The sequence below is a fragment of the Saccopteryx bilineata genome, chromosome 7, assembly GCF_036850765.1.
Source record: "Saccopteryx bilineata isolate mSacBil1 chromosome 7, mSacBil1_pri_phased_curated, whole genome shotgun sequence".
NCBI classification, from domain to species: domain Eukaryota; kingdom Metazoa; phylum Chordata; class Mammalia; order Chiroptera; family Emballonuridae; genus Saccopteryx; species Saccopteryx bilineata.
The window spans coordinates 71,339,446-71,352,223 of NC_089496.1; the positions used below are offsets into that span (position 1 = coordinate 71,339,446).

General features: G+C 45.7%; 1 non-coding gene across 1 annotated transcript; it reads right to left on the bottom strand.

The window, feature by feature from the left end:
- Positions 1-6,683: 6,683 nt before the first annotated feature.
- Positions 6,684-6,759, bottom strand: TRNAV-AAC (transfer RNA valine (anticodon AAC)). The gene has a single exon. It is a non-coding gene; the product is annotated as a tRNA-Val (tRNA).
- Between the last annotated feature and the right edge of the window lie 6,019 nt (positions 6,760-12,778).

Below are 12,778 nucleotides of genomic sequence, written 5' to 3' on the forward strand. Positions count from 1 at the left end.
GCCCTGCTGGGAAGTAGTATAGTGCCATGAAAATACGCAAACACGTCAAGTTTGGATCTTCAGTCTTCGTAGCTCACCTGCTATATAACTTTGAATAAGTGACTTAATTTTTTTTAACTCTATAAAATGGAATAATAAAAACCTGTCTGGCCTGACCAGGCGGTGGCGCAGTGGATAGAGTGTAGGACTGGGATGCGAAGGACCCAGATTTGAGACCTCGAGGTCGCCAGCTTGAGCGCAGGCTCATCTGATTTGAGCACAGCTCACCAGCTTGGGCCTAAGGTCGCTGGCTCCAGCAAGGGGTTACTCGGTCTGCTGTAGCCCCCGGGGTCAAGGCACATGTGAGAAAGCAATCAATGAACAACTAAGGTGTTGCAACGAAAAACTGATGATTGATGCTTCTCATTTCTCTCCATTCCTGTCTGTCCCTATCTCCTATCTATCCCTCTCTCTGACTCTCTCTCTTGTCTCTGTAAAAAACAAAACAAAACATATCTGATAACTTTTGTGTGAGGAGTATAGTAAATCTTCTATGTAAAGTGTCTGATCCATAGAAGGGACTAAAAACTTTTTATTTTTCTTTTTTCCCTCTAGAAAATTCCTACTCAACCTTCCAGACTCAGCACAAGTATCTCCTAAAACAGGGGTCGGGAACCTATGGCTCGCGAGCCAGATGTGGCTCTTTTGATGGCTGCATCTGGCTCGCAGACAAATCTTTTTTTTTTTTTTTTTTCACTTTTCTGAAGCTGGAAACAGGGAGAGACAGTCAGACAGACTCCCGCATGCGCCCCACCGGGATCCACCCGGCACGCCCACCAGGGGGCGACGCTCTGCCCACCAGGGGGCGATGCTCTGCCCATCCTGGGCGTCGCCATGTTGCGACCCTCCTGGGTGTCGCCATGTTGCGACCAGAGCCACTCTAGCGCCTGGGGCAGAGGCCACAGAGCCATCCCCAGCGCCCGGGCCATCTTTGCTCCAATGGAGCCTTGGCTGCGGGAGGGGAAGAGAGAGACAGAGAGGAAGGCGCGGCGGAGGGGTGGAGAAGCAAATGGGCGCTTCTCCTATGTGCCCTGGCCGGGAATCGAACCCGGGTCCTCCGCACGCTAGGCCGACGCTCTACCGCTGAGCCAACCGGCCAGGGCGACAAATCTTTAATAAAAAAAAAAATAATAACGTTAAATATATAAAACATTCTCATGTATTACAATTCATTCATTTCCTACTGCTCCTGTTCATGGTTGCAAGTGGCTGGAGCCAATCACAGCTGTCTTCTGGGACAACACCAAATTTTTATTGGATAATGCATAATGTACATGGTCGTTGTATGGCTCTCACGGAATTACATTTTATTTATTTTTTATTTATTCATTTTAGAGAAGAGAGACAGAGAGAGAGATAGAGAGAGAAGTGGGGGAGGAGCAGGAAGCATCAACTCCCATATGTGCCTTGACCAGGCAAGCCCAGGGTTTTGAACCGGCGACCTCAGCATTACAGGTCGACGCTTTATCCATTGCGCCACCACAGGTCAGGCCAGAATTACATTTTAAAATATGTGGCGTTTATGGCTCTCTCAGCCAAAAAGGTTCCCGACCCCTGTCCTAAAAGATACCTTTTCCAAATCCCTGTCACCAAAATTGTTGATCTCTTGTCTCTTTGTGTGTTCATTGTACGTTCCTCTGTCATAGCAGTGAGCACAGTCTACTATGACTATTTGTTGACATTATTACAAGAACTAGGGAGCCTTGAGGTCAGGAACTGTATGATTTTTGCCTAAATTTTACTAGTGCCTCTACTAATAGTAGAAACTCAATAAATTTTTGTGGAATGAGTGAATTCTGCTATACTGGCATTCTTTTAGAGGTACATACCATAGAAGAGCTTTGAAATTATTAAAAGAGGGAATTTATAGATATCTTACATTTTGAGGTTGGTAAAATGTGTGTCACAATCAACAGTGGTTTAGAAAACAAAGCAAGTCCTGACTGGCTAGCCCAGTTGGTTAGCTTGTGGTCCCATATGCAAAGGTTGCTGGTTGGATCCCTGGTCAGGGCACATACAGAAACAGATTGATGTTTCTGTCTGCCTGTCTCTACTTCTCTCCCTTGCTCTTTCTATGAAATCAATCGATCAGTTCTTAAAAAACAATACTTACTTAACATACATGGTGTGGGCACTTATAGTCTGATTTACCTGGAAATTATTAATATTTGGCACAATAAACAACTAAGTGAAAAAGTCAACAAACTCAATGAATTTGTAACTTTTCCAAGTTTGGGAGACATAAGACAATAGAACAGATGATTATAGGGCAGTGAATGAAGGAACAATTTAGACTGAATATACAATTTGAGGGATTTTGTTGGTTTAATCTTCTATTAATCTTTTGAGGAGAGAAAATGTAAAAATTCCAGGGTGATAATGGAATATTAGAAGGTGACAGAAAATATATAGGTAGGTGAGTATGTTATAATACCTAGGAAATATTTTCATTTCTAAGGACTATCCAAAGTCACTGAATTGTAATAACGTATTAGAAGTAATTTCAAGAAATTTAACTTAACTGATTCTTACCGGATGAGATTTTCCTAAACTAAACATGGATCTGTTCCAATGATCAAATGTAATGATAGCTCCATTCTCAAATAGAAGCCATCCTCTACATCCGGCAATTCACATTTATGGCCCTAGGCCTGTTACAACCATCTCTAGTCCTAAAGGCAGTCTAAGTGAACAGATAGTAGTCAGAGTACCACTTTGACTTGCACCCTGTGTCATTAGAGTGACCATTCATCCTCGTTGACCTGGCATAATTATTAATCACGTCTCCTTTCACACTTAAAAGTATTCCGGAATGGGGTGGAAATTATGTCACCTTACCTTTGGGCCTCACACTCAAACTGTCTAGCCTCTTCCCAGGAACCCTCCCCAAGTCCTAGGCTTTATTAAGCCTCAGAATTCTTTCCCACACTCTTTTCCCCAGGTACTCAACAATAGGTCCTTGAAGTCTTACTCAAACACAGTAGCAGTAAAAATAAAGAACACAAAGAAGGAAGGGATAAAACTTTGCTAAAGAAGACAATGAGATAATCAGGAAAAGGAGGAGTGAGACTCTAGACTAAGCAAGAGTTTCTTATGCAGTAGATGAAATTGATGTTCTTTTGGCATTACTAAACTGTCTCTAAAGATACTTTTATGAGAGAAAACCCAAAACTAATAATGAGCAGACTGACTTCTTTGAAAGAAAATACTTCCTGAATGTACAAGTTTTGGAGTGTTTGTGGGAAGAAAACTCAGGATTGCTTTATAGTCACACCATTGCTTCAAGCCTTACATCTTTTTAAAATACACTTGACAAAGAGAAAGCGCATTTGCTGTCTACAACTTCATTGCAAGATGGTGCTCGGGGAATTGTGAATGATTTGGCCTTTGTTTTTGTTTTCTTTGTTTATTTGTTTTAATTTATTTATTGACTTTTAGAGAGAGAGGAAGGGAGGGAGGGAGAGAGAGAGAGAGAGAGAGAGAGAGAGGCACATGGATTCATTGCTGTATGTGCCCAGCCTGAGGATTGAACTGGCAACCTCTGCATATCTGGATGACGCTCTAACAAACTGAGCAATCTAGCCGAGGCTGTTTTTGTTTTAGTGTTTTATTTACTTTCTAAAAAGATTTTATGTACTCATTTTAGAGAGGGGAGAGAGAGAGAAGTAGGGAGAGGAGCAGGCAAGCCCAAGGTTTCAAACCTGTGACCTCAGCGTTCCAGGTTGATGCTTTATCCACTGTGCCACCACAGGTCAGACTCAGGGCTGTTTTTTCTTTCTTTCTTTCTTTTTTTTCTTTTGTGACAGAGAGGGACAGATAGGGACAGAGAGACAGAAGGAACGGTAAGAGAGAGAGAGAGAGAGAGAGAGAGAGAGAGATGAGAAGCATCAATTCTTCGTTGCGGCACCTTAGTTGTTTATTTTATTTTATTTTATGTATTTATTTATGTATTTATTTATTTATTTATTTATTTTTTCCATTTTTCTGAAGCTGGAAACAGGGAGAGACAGTCAGACAGACTCCCGCATGCGCCCGACCAGGATCCACCCGGCACGCCCACCAGGGGCGATGCTCTGCCCACCAGGGGGGCGTTGCTCTGCCCATCCTGGGCGTCGCCATGTTGCGACCAGAGCCACTCTAGCGCCTGAGGCAGAGGCCACAGAGCCATCCCCAGCGCCCAGGCCATCTTTGCTCCAATGGAGCCTTGGCTGCGGGAGGGGAAGAGAGAGACAGAGAGGAAAGCGCGGCGGAGGGGTGGAGAAGCAAATGGGCGCTTCTCCTGTGTGCCCTGGCCGGGAATCGAACCCGGGTCCTCCGCACGCTAGGCCGACGCTCTACCACTGAGCCAACCGGCCAGGGCTTTAGTTGTTTATTGATTGCATTCTCACATGTGCCTTGAGGGGGGAGGCCTACAGCAGACCGAGTGACCCTTTGCTCAAGCCAGTGGCCTTGGGTTCAAGCTGGTGAGCTGTGCTCAAACCAGATGAGCCTGTGTTCAAGCCGGCGACTTAGGGGTTTCAAACCTGAGGCCTCTGTGTCCCAGTCCGATGCTCCATCCACTGCACCACTGCTTGGTCAGGCTCTTTCTTTTTTTTAAAGGTTGGTAGTATAATGTAGTGCAAAGACAAAGAAGTTACAAAAGTAATGCATGATACTTCTTTTTTTTTTTAGAAAAATCATTGTATTCAAGTGAGCAAAAAGAAAAAAACAGTCAATGTACCCATTCTTACAAATAACTGTTAACATTGGTGTTTAACATGCCAGAGTTTTCTGTATGTATTGTATATATATTTTAAGGCAGATGTGCCTTATGCAAAGATAAGGCAGAAAGGAAACTAGTTATATCAATCAAATAGCTCAAGAAAGCAGAGGAACGTAGCTGAGAATGACCTATAAGGTTGGGAGACATCCTAAAATCCTGAACAAATATCCATATTCCACCTCAGGAGTTTCTCTGTATTAGTTCACTTTTGCCTGATATGCTTTTCCTCATCTCCCTGGTTGAATGTCTCCACCTCCCACCACAAATGCTGCTTCACTTGCATTCATCTCACCTCTGCGAACATGTACTCTATTTTTTAAAATTTATTTACTTTTTTAGATTTTTTTAAAATTATTTATTTTTTTTGTATTTTTCTGAAGCTGGAAACGGGGAGAGACAGTCAGACAGACTCTCACATGCGCCCGACCGGGATCCACCCGGCACGCCCACCAGGGGCCACGCTCTGCCCACCAGGGGGCGACGCTCTGCCCCTTCGGGGCGTCGCTCTGCTGCGACCAGAGCCACTCTAGCGCCTGGGGCAGAGGCCAAGGAGCCATCCTCAGCGCCCGGCCATCCTTGCTCCAATGGAGCCTCGGCTGCGGGAGGGGAAGAGAGAAACAGAGAGGAAGTGGGGGGGGGGTGGAGAAGCAAATGGGCGCCCCTCCTATATGCCCTGGCCGGGAATTGAACCCTGGTCCCCCACACGCCAGGCCGACGCTCCACCGCTGAGCCAACCGGCCAGGGCCACTTTTTTAGATTTTTTATTTATTCATTTTTATTAGAGAGAGAGGGGAGAGAGAGAGAGAGGGAGAGAGAGAGAGAGAACAGGGGGAGGAGCAGGAAGCATCAACTCCCATATGTGCCTTGACCAGGCAAGCCCAGGGGTTTTTTTGTTTTTGTTTTGTTTTGTTTCCGCCACCGTCCTCTTTTGTCATAGCCCAGGGTTTTGAACCAGCGACCTCAGCATTTCCAGGTCGACGCTTTATCCACTGCGCCACCACAGGTCAGGCTCATGTACTCTATTTATAGGGGAATTGAGATTAAGAAGCTAGACCTTGGAGTTTCCTCCAAAATATGACTCCTGGTCTCTATTCTCACATTAGACCTATAAACACCAAAATGAGAGGCATCACACATGCTCTGGCTCAGGGGTCCCCAAACTACTGCTGGTGAGCCGCATGCGGCCCCCTGAGGCCATTTATCCAGCCCCGCCACACTTCTGGAAGGGGCACCTCTTTCATTGGTGGTCAGTGAGAGGAGCACTGTATGTCACCACGTCGCAAAGCATGGCCTCGCTCACGTACAGTAGTACTTCCGGTGACGGGCTGCATGCATCACGGCTCCGGAAGCGCATCATATCACTTGTTACACCTAGCAGTGACAAATATGGAACCGGACATCAACCATCTCATTAGCCAAAAGCAGGCCCATAGTTCCCATTGAAATACTAGTCAGTTTGTTGATTTACATTTACTTGTTCTTTATTTTAAATATTGTATTTGTTCCCTTTTTTTTAAAAAAATTTATTTTTATTTATTTAATCATTTTATTTTTTATTTTATTTTTATTTTTTTTTCATTTTTCTGAAGCTGGAAACGGATAGAGACAGTCAGACAGACTCCTGCATGCGCCCGACCGGGATCCACCTGGCACGCCCACCAGGGGCGACGCTCTGCCCACCAGGGGGCGATGCTCTGCCCATCCTGGGGGTCGCCATGTTGTGACCAGAGCCACTCTAGCGCCTGAGGCAGAGGCCACAGAGCCATCCCCAGCGCCCGGGCCATCTTTACTCCAATGGAGCCTTGGCTGCGGGAGGGGAAGAGAGAGACAGAGAGGAAAGCGTGGCAGAGGGGTGGAGAAGCAAATGGGCGCTTCTCCTGTGTGCCCTGGCCGGGAATCGAACCCGGGTCCTCCGCACGTTAGGCTGACGCTCTACCGCTGAGCTAACCGGCCAGGGCTATTTAATCATCTTAGAGGAGAGAGAGAGAGACAGAGAGAGGGGGGGAGGAGCAGGAAGCTCCGGGCAAGCCCAGAGTTTTGAACCGGCAACTTCAGCATTCCAGGTCAGCGCTTTATCCACTGCGCCACCACAGGTCAGGCCCCGTTTTGTTTTTTACTTTAAAATAAGATATGTGCAGAGTGCATAGGGATTTGTTCATAATTTTTTTTATAGTCCAGCCCTCCAATGGTCTGAGGGACAGTGAACTGGCCCCTGTGTAAAAAGTTTGGGGACCCCTGCTCTGGCTGAACAATCACCTGGCATTCACTCAATAGAGGAGTGGAATAGGAATAAAAACATACAGATGTGATTGTATCTGTTCTACATTTTATTAGAGAGCCCAGATCTTAGATGTCTGCTATCCATGACTTTTTCTAGAGTTCCCATCCATGTATGTGCATTGGGTGGGTGTGGGGGGAACTGTATTCTGAAGTTGTAGATTGTGGTTTTCTATATACGTAAATTAGGTAACATTTGTTCACTGTGCAGTGTGGATCTTTTATATCTGTACTGCCTGTTTGTTTTATCAATTACCGAGAGATGTTTCATAATCTTCTACTATTTCTCTACTTTAAGTTTTGCCAATTTTTGTCATATATATTTTGAGGCTATGTATTAAGGACATACAAATTTGTGATTTTTATATCTTAATGGTGGGTTGAGATTTTTAACATTATATTAAAATGCTATCTTTACCTTTAGCTAAACCCTTTGTTGTAAAAACTATCTTGTCTGATGGTAGCATGACTACAGTAGGGTTTTTGTGTTTTTTTTTTGTATTTTTCAGAAGTTGGAAACGGGGAGGCAGTCAGACAGACTCCCGCATGCGCCCTACTGGGATCCACCTGGCATGCCCACCAGGGGGCGATGCTCTGCCCATCTTGGGGCGTCGCTCTGCTGCAATCAGAGCCATTCTAGCGCCTGAGGCAGAGGCCACGGAGCCATCCTCAGTGCCCGGGCCATCTTTGCTCCAATGGAGCCCTGGCTGCGGGAAGGGAAGAGAGAGACAGAGAGGAAGGAGAGGGGGGAGGGGTGGAGAAGCAGATGGGCACTTCTCCTGTGTGCCCTGGCCGGGAATTGAACCCGGGACTCCTGCATGCCAGGCCGACACTCTACCACTGAGCCAACCGGCCACGGCCCCATTAGGATTCTTTTGATTACTGTTTAGAGCTGTGCATTTTTATATTCAGTTACTTTTAGTTTCACTGCATTTAAAATTTTTATTTATTGATTTGAGAGCGAGAGATTGAGAAAAACATCAATCTGTTGTTCCACTTATTTATGCATTTATTGGATGATTCTTAAATGTGCCTTGACTAGGGATCAAATCTGCAATCTTGGTGTATTGGAATGGGGCCCTAGCTAACTGAACTACTTCCTCCCACCCCAGGGCTAGTCTCACAGCATTTTTATATTTATTTATTCATTTATTTATAATTTTTATTTTTCGTTTTTTTTTTTTTTTTTTTCCTGTATTTTTCTGAAGCCAGAAACGGGGAGAGACAGTCAGACAGACTCCCACATGCGCCTGACCGGGATCCACCCGGCACGCCCACCAGGGAGCGACGCTCTGCCCACCAGGGGGCGATGCTCTGCCCCTCTGGGGCATCGCTCTGCTGTGACCAGAGCCACTCTAGCACCTGAGGCAGAGGCCGAGGATTCATCCCCAGCGCCCGGGCCATCTTTGCTCCAATGGAGCCTCAGCTGCGAGAGGGGAAGAGAGAGACAGAGAGGAAGGAGAGGGGGAGGGGTAGAGAATCAGATGGGCGCCTCTCCTGTGTGCCCTGGCCGGGAATCGAATCCGGGACTTCTGCATGCCAGGCCGACGCTCTACCACTGAGCCAACTGGCCAGGGCCTATTTTTCGTATTTTTCTGAAGTTGGAAACAGGGAGGCAGTCAGACAGACTCCCGCATGCACCCGACCGGGATCCATCAGGTATGCCCACCAGGGGGGGATGCTCTGCCCATCTGGGGCTTCGCTCTGCTGCAACCAGAGCCATTCCAGTGCCTGAGGCAGAGGCCATAGAGCCATCCTCAGCACCCGGGCCAACCCTGCTCCAATGGAGCCCTGGCTGTGGGAGGGGAAGAGAGAGACAGAGAGGAAGGAGAGGGGGAGGGATGGAGAAGCAGATGGGTGCCTCTCCTGTGTGCCCTGGCCGGGAATTGAACCTGGGACTTCTGCACGCCAGGCCGACGCTCTACCACTGAGCCAACCAGCGAGGGCTAATGCATTTTTATATTTAAAGTGTATTTACTGTGAGCAGCATATAGTTGAATTTGACATTTAGTCTTAAAATGTTTATATTCTAATTGGAGTAGTTATTTCATTTTTATTCTATATAGTGACTGAGAGATTTGATTTTAAACCCATCATCTTACGGTTTCTTTCCTATCTGTCTGATACATTCTTTTATTTTATTTTTTTTTAATATTTGTGACAGAGACAGAGAGACACACACAGTGGGATAGACAGGAAGAGAGAGAGAGAGAGAGATGAGAAGCATCAAGTGTTTATTGCGGCACCTTAGTTGTTCATTGATTGCTCTTATATGTGCCTTGACCAGGGGGCGACAGCAGAGTGAGTGACCCCTTGCTCAAGCCAGCGACCTTAGGCTCAAGCCAACGACTATGGGGTCATGTCTATGATCCCAGACTCAAATCAGCGACCCTGAGCTCAAGCTGGTGAGCCCACGCTCAAGCCGGCAACCTTGGGGTTTTGAACTTGGGTCCTCTGCATCCCAGTCTGATACTCTATCCACTTTGCTACCACCTAGTCAGGCTTGTCTGATACATTCTGTGTCTCCTTTTCTTTCTTTTTCTGTCTTTTAAAAATTGATTACTTTTATTTTTATTACTGTATTTTTCTCCATTAGCTTGGTAATTATGCATTCTTTTATTCTTTTAGTATTGAAGAGATTATAATGTACATTGATTTGTGAATATGTCTGTAATATAACTTAGGACTTTTATCATCTCCTGACTAGTGCAAGGATCTTGGAATCCTTTAATTAACTTTACCACCCACCACATGCCTTACTGCTATTGTTGTCATGTATTATAATTCTTTCTGTACAATAAACTCTATAAGATATTATTATTTCATAAATCAATATATACTTATAATTACCCACATATTTACCCTAGCAAGTGTCAGTGAGAGAGTCACAGTAGCAGAGAATTCTCTGTAGCATAGAATTTTATTTGAAAATAGGGTTAAACTCTAACCATTTGAAAAATATCTGCAGATATGTGCTTGTACATTGATGAAGAATGAATATTTGAGCCTGACCAGGTGGTGGTGCAGTGGATAGAGCATCGGACTGGGATGAGGAGGACCCAGGTTCAAGACCTCGAGGTCGCCAGCTTGAGCACAGGCTCATTTGGCTTGAGAAAAAAGCTTACCAACTTGGACCCAAGGTCGCTGGCTCGAGCAAGGGGTTACTCGGTCTGATGAAGGCCCGCGGTCAACCCACATATGAGAAAGCAATCAATGAACAGCTAAGGTGTTGCAACAAAAAACTGATGATTGATGCTTCTCATCTCTCTCCGTTCCTGTCTGTCCCTATCTATCTTTCTCTCTGACTCTCTCTCTGTCCCTGTAAAAAAAAAAGAAAAGAATGAACATTTGACTATGATGACACAGTCACCTTTTGTGAAGGTGGATATCTTTATTCTTTTTTTAAAGATTGATTTTAGATAAGAGAGAGAGAGAGAGATAGAGAGACAGAGAGAGAAAGAAGGTGGGAAGGGGCGAGAAGCATCAGTTTGTACTAATTGCTTCTCAATATGTGCTTTGACCAGACAAGCAGAGGGTTTCGAACCAGCCACCTCAGCTCCCAGATCAGTGCTTTATCCACTGTACCACCATGGTTCAGGCTTCTTTCTTTATTCTTAAACCAACAGTTATTATATGGTGTTGTGTCCACAGCCAGTACAATATGTGGGTCTGAGAACCAAAGGGTGGAAGTAGAAGTTATCCCACTCACCATCACTTTCAGAAACCCATTTGAAGAACTTGTTTGTACTGTCCCCACAACTTTAGGTCCTGTGGTTCTGTAGATCCCAGTTTCCAGAAAGAGGATACTTCCAGTGGGAACAAAGAGTCCCATTGAACTTAATGACTGACACCTTGCTACTTTGAGTTTTTGTGCTGGTGGAAAGAAGTTATTATGTTGTGGTTGAAACTGACCTGGATAATAATGAGGAGGTTGAGCAACTGCAACACAATGGAAGCAGACAGAGAGATGTTTGGCACTTGGGTGATCCACCAAAAAATCTCTTGCTACGCCCATGGCCAATTTTTACTGTCAATGGAAAAATTCAGCAACCACAACCTACTAAGGGCATGGTAACCAGATGTTCAGGCTTCTCAAACATGAGGATCTAGGTCACCTCACCAGACAAAACATCTAGACCAGAGGAAGTACTCTCTGAGGGTGAGGGGAATCTAGATTCGGAGGTAGAGGAGAGAGGTGACAATTATCAGTGATAGTTTTGGGTACAGCTGCAGCAGCAGGGGCTGTAACTCATTTCACGTAGTTCCCTAACCCTCCTCTCTTATTTTTTTTTGCCAGAAATTGTAATTGTTCAGAATCCTGGAGAAGCTGTGGCCGGATGGAGTGAACCTGACATGAAAAGCACATGGATCTGAATTGTGCAAGAGGTGGACCTTGGTAGATACTGCTGGTGGTCCTGTAGATCTTTTTGGGATCCCTTATTAAAAATTTAAAAAAAAAATTTTTATTTTTCTGAAGTTGGAAACAGGGAGGCAGTCAGATAGACTCCCGCATGTTCCCAACCAGGATCCACCCGGCATGCCCACCAGGGGGCGATGCTCTGCCCATCTGGGGCTTCGCTCTGCTGCAACCAGAGCCATTCCAGTGCCTGAGGCAGAGGCCATAGAGCCATCCTCAGTGCCCGGGCCAACCCTGCTCCAATGGAGCCCTGGCTGCGGGAGGGGAAGAGAGAGACAGAGAGGAAGGAGAGGGGGAAGGATGGAGAAGCAGATGGGCGCTTCTCCTGTGTGCTCTGGCCAGGAATCGAACCCGGGACTTCTGCATGCCAGGCCGATGCTCTACCACTGAGCCAACCGGCCAGGGCTAAAAAATTTTTTTTAATGTTAATTTATTGAAGCCTCTGGGGCTGGAGATTCCTAGGGTTACACCAACTCTCTATTTCATGGACCATGACCAATAATGGCTTGGGGCAAGGGTACAAAAATTCTACTCCCTTGTTTCAAGTCAAGACAGGCTGTATAGTGTACTTCATACACCACAGCTTCTTGTAGGAGTAGGTGGAGGCTAGATTTCACCTGGAACTCCATTTTTGCTTAGTTCCTTTCTTATCCTATTTCCTTCCCTCCCTTATACTGTGTCTTCTAAGTGCATTCTCAATAAATCACATGGAAACCAATATCCATCTCATGTTGTTTTACTTAAGACTTCTTCCAAATGTACCTAATTCCTTCTCCAAAGTAGGAAAGAAGTAATTATTTTTCTTTCCCAAGTGAGAGGAGGGGAGATAGAGAGATAGACTCCCGCATGTGCTCCGACCAGGATCCACCCAGCAACCCCCAATCTGGGGCCGATGATCTGCCCATCTTAGGCTGCCTATGCTTGCAACTGAGCTATTTTTAGTGCCTGAGGTAGAGGCTCCACAGAGCCATCCTCAGCTCCCGAGGCCTATGTGCTAGAACCAATTAAGCCATGGCTCTGGGAGGAGAAGAAAGAGAGTAAAAGAGAAGGGAGAGGGGGAGGGTGGAGAAGCAGATGGTCGCTTATCCTGTGTGCCCTGGCCAGGAATTGAACCTGGGACGACCATACACTGGGCCTACATTCTATCTACTGAGCCAACTGGCCAGAGCCAAATGTTTATTTATTGATTTTAGCAAGAGAGGAAGAGGGAGAGAGAGACGGGAACATTGATCTGTTTCTGTATGTGATCTGTCCGGGGATGAAACCAGCAACCTCTGTGCTTT